Below are 5,000 nucleotides of genomic sequence, written 5' to 3'. Positions count from 1 at the left end.
TCTCTCTCTCTCTCTCTCTCTCTCTCTCTCTCTCTCTCTCTCTCTCTCTCTCTCTCTCTCTCTCTCTCCCTCTCTCTCTCTCTCTCTCTATCTCCTTCTCCCCTTTTCTCTGCTTCTCCCTCTCTCTGTCTTCCTATATATTTCTGTCTATCTCCCTCTCTCTTTATATCTATCCATCTCTCTGTCTATCTATCCATCTATCTATCTATCTATCTATCTAACTAACTAACTAGCTATCTCTGTCCCCATTACTTCTCCTACCTCTCTCTCCTAATGACGCCATTAGTAACAATAGTCATTAGCCAAATTATAGTCAACTGGATGAAGGATTTTATGCCAGGATTCTCCAAGGTTTTTAATCAATCAATTAGCCTGATAGATGGACCAACTGATGAATGGATTAGTGTTGAATCTATCTATCAATACATAAGTAGGTGGCATAATGACTACACTTTTAAAGTAATGGTGCACTTGCATCGCAGTGCAAAGACCCCCACGCACTCTGTTCTCATTTTCTCTACACTGCTTCTTGGACCCCTAATTTATCCCCCCCCCCCCCCCCCCCATTCTGTTCCCCTTTCTTTGCTCCCAGCCCAGTTCTCTCTTCCTTCCTCTCTTTTCCCCTTTCCCTTCTTTGCTCCCAGCCCAGTTCTCTCTTCCTTCCTCCCTTTTTCCTCTTTCCCTTCTTTGCTCCCAACCCAGTTCTTTCTTCCTTCCCCCCTTTTCCTCTTTCCCTTCTTTGCTCGCAGCTCAGTTCTCTCTTCCTTCCCCCCCTTTTCCTCTTTCCCTTCTTTGCTCCCAACCCAGTTCTCTCTTCCTTCCTCTCTTTTCCTCTTTCCCTTCATTGTTCCCAACCTAATTCACTTTTCCTTCCCTCTTTTCCCTCTTTCTCTGGAAATACCTTCCCCTACCGCCTACGCATCCCACACACATTCACTCCGCCCATCGCACACCCTTACCCCCCTCCCGACCACCGCCAGTCGCTCATCACCCTCCCTCACCCCCCTTCCCCAGCACCATCCTCCATCACCCTCCCTCACCCCCCTTCCCCAGCACCATCCTCCATCACCCTCCCTCACCCCCCTTCCCCAGCTCCACCCTCCATCACCCTCCCTCACCCTCTCCCCTTCCGAGCTGCACAACCCCTCACCCTCCCTCACTCTCCTTCCCCACCAAAATTCTCCATCAACCTCCCTCTTCCCTGGCAGTCCAACCCTTCACCCTCCCTCACCCTCCTTCCCCAGCACCATCCTCCCTCACCCTCCCTCACCGCCCCTCCCCATCACCCTTGACCAGCCACGGACCTCTCCCTCCCCTCGTAGTGTGCTGTAGCTCCTGAGCGAAATGTATTTACTCGGCAAACACCCGTGTGGTCGTAGAGGTCGTCTTTGACACTAGGACAAACACGTCCTTTTCCCTCCATAATTAACTCCGTGTCGATGTTTCTTGTCCTCCTCTCGACATCGGTTCGCTCGCGGTAATTGTTCTCTCGACTCGATAACTGCCGCCCCCTCCTCTTCCTTGCCCCCCTCCTTCTCCTACTCGTCCTACTTCTATTGCTCATTCTCCTCCTCTTCCTTGTTTTCCTCTTCTCCCTCTCCTCCATTCCCCCCACCTCTTACTTCTCCTCTTCCTCCTCTTCCTTGCCCTCCTCCTTCTCCTACTCGCCCTACTCCTATTGCTCATTCTACTCTTCTTCCTTGTTTTCCTCTTCCTCCCTCTCCTCCATTCCCTCCACCTCTTACGTCTCCTCTTCTGCTTCTTCCTTTTCGCCCTCTCCATTATTCTAATACCACATCGCTCTTCTCTTCTCTCTTCATCCTCCTCTTCTCCTCCTCATCCTCCTCTTCTCTTCATCTGGTCCTCTTCCTCTTACTCTCCTACTCCTTCAATTATTCATATTTATGTATGTATTCATCCAGCTTTGATGTTTATTTTTATTGCTAACCATATATTCAAGTATACCTTCATTAAAATATGTCTGTTTGTCTCTGTCTCTCTGTCTCTGGCTGTCTGTCTGTCTCTCTTTCTCTCACTATTATAGACACTGAACTTGTCTTCGAAATGATTAGTGATATAAAAGTTTTGTTTATTTATTTTTTTACAGGCTAGATGCTATGTGAATAATGTAAGCCCAATGGCACAGCCCTTCGGACAAGTGGAACTAATGCTTGATTGATAGCTCTCTGCATAAGTTGAAGTAATCGCCCAGCCAGTTTGGATAGATGATATAATAGCTTTTTGCTGGGCATGCACACGGTTAAGTAAATATATTTTATCAAATCATTTAAATCTCTCTCTCTCGGTCTCTTTCTGTCCCTGTGTATATAAACACACACACACACACACACACACACACACACACACACACACACACACACACACACACACACACACGTATAAATATATATACACACACACATATATGTATATATATATGTGTGTATGTATATATGTATACATATATAATGAACGAAATCTTACGCCTTCACGATATTTGTAAAGATCCGAGGACGACAACGAGAGCTCCTCGGCCCAAGTGATCAATAAGGAAAGTGTCTCCTCAATAACAATTCACTTTGCCATTGTGTCACCATTACGCGCCTCTCAATACACCCGACCTGATGGAGCTCGTCATTCGGGGGTCACGATACTTTTTCGCTTTTATTTTTCCTCAGTTTTTTAATCTTCTTTCACTCCCTTTCTTTATTCTATTCATCAGTCTTTTTTTGTGTTTCTTTTTGTTTGTTATTCTTGTTTCTTGTTGTGTTCTATAGCTAGGATTTTTGCTTCGTCTCGTATTTTCCGCTCTGGAATCTCTCTCTTTCTCTCTCTGTCTTTGTCTGCCTGTCTGTCTGTCTGTCTCTCTATATATACATATATACACATCTATATGTTTATATATACATATATATACAATATATGTGTGTGTGTGTGTGTGTGTGTGTTTGTGCGTGTGTGTATGTGTGCGTGTGTATGTGTGTATGTATGTATGTGTGTGTGTATTTAGAGCACAAGACCAAGACTGGAAGCATCAACATCCGGTCGAAGAAGGGAGACTGGAAAACGCCTTCGCCCGGAACACCAGCGCCGCCAACACAAGGCAGCTTCGGTAATTTATTCAAACGTCAATTTGTTCAGAACTTAGGTGGAATTTTCTCTCCTCAAAGAAAACCAAACAACACGAATATCAAGGGAAAAAAAAGGGCAAACGACTTATTTAGTAGGTGATCATAGTGTAGACGACTGGTTCAGACAACAGAGAATTCCTGAAGGACCTGAGATTTACTCGATGAATTACCTAATTCGTAGTTATCCTTGTTATAATGAGTTGCATTTCTCGTTCCCTCTTCTGTTGGTATTGTCATTATTGTTATAGTCATTATCATGTTTTTTACTGTTGCCATTATTATTTGTAAAAGTGTTAGTGTTATTTTTGATTTTCTATTGCTGCGGGTGAGAGGAAATTGATTGATTTATGACTAGGATTCGCATATCATACATGCGTTCTGTACGAGCAGTCCTGGGATCTCTTTCATAATGGATATACTTACCTATCTTTATTGTCCTTTCCACGAACCCTGGCGCTAAAATTCAACTCACAGAAAAATGGTGTATTGTAGTTTGATCGGTGTTTTATTATGGTATTCTTTGACGCCAAATATCAGCCAATCTGACAGTCCTTTCAGGAGTTATTGTCCCGATCCTAGTATATAGTCCATCCATCAGGCTCTAATACTCTTTCCCTGTCTCTTTATCTGTCAATTTCTGTTTCTTTTTCAGATTTTCTGTCTCTCTCTGTCTGTCTGCTAATTTATGTGTGTATGTGTGTGTAAATTGTATATGTATATAGACATACATATATATACACACAAATATATACATATATATACATATACACACATATACATACATACATACATACATACACATGTGTGTATATATATACATATATGTATATATATACATACACATACACAAACACACACACACACATACATGTATATATATACATACATATATATTTATATATATATATATATATATACATACACACATACACAAACACACACACATATATATGTGTATATATATATATGTATATATATACATATATATGTATATGTATATGTTTATATATTTACACATACATACACACATACATATATGTGTGTGTGTGTGTGTGTACATATAAATAAATATGTGTATATATGAATATAAATGCATGAATACATGCATACATACACACACACACACACACACATATATATATATATATATATATATATATATATATATATATGCATATATATATATACATATATATACCATACACACACACACACACACACACACACACACACACACACACACACACACATATATATATATATATATATATATATATGCATATGTCGTATCAAGATCTTTTATATACAAAATAAAATTTATACCTACTTCATAACTGCTGCCAATTTGTCAAGCTCAACTCAAATACATATACTGATAATAGTCCTTTGGTGTCGCCAGCATCACTCGGGGTTTTGGGTTTGAAGAGAACTCCGAGGAAACTCAATTTTGATTTTGCCAATTTTAATACGAGTTAACGGTATCTCGAAGCGTGGATTTAATTTCTTCTTCTGCTGAGTGTGTGCCGAAGATACCACGGCCATAAAAAACGGTTTTAACCAGTTCGTTTTATTCTGTCATTTCATAATAATAAACAGGTGGCATAGTACCATGGGTTTAATATTAGCATTGATTAATATCAGAAAAGGACGGGAATATTTATTTACTAAATAAATTCCAGTCTATGGTTAACTTTAACTTTACACCCTCTCTGTGCCTACTAATTATTACATAATAATCATTATCGTGAATATAATAAACACAAACGTGAGATGGGATCGAGACAGTTACCTTCCTCTCCCCGGTATTTTCCGTTATTTATTTGGATGAATAAGTCGTCAGTCCTTCTATTCTAATATAATTTCCCTCTC

The sequence above is a fragment of the Penaeus chinensis genome, chromosome 7 (genome assembly GCF_019202785.1).
Source record: "Penaeus chinensis breed Huanghai No. 1 chromosome 7, ASM1920278v2, whole genome shotgun sequence".
Classification (NCBI taxonomy): Eukaryota; Metazoa; Arthropoda; class Malacostraca; order Decapoda; family Penaeidae; genus Penaeus; species Penaeus chinensis.
This window is presented reverse-complemented; position numbering follows the sequence as displayed.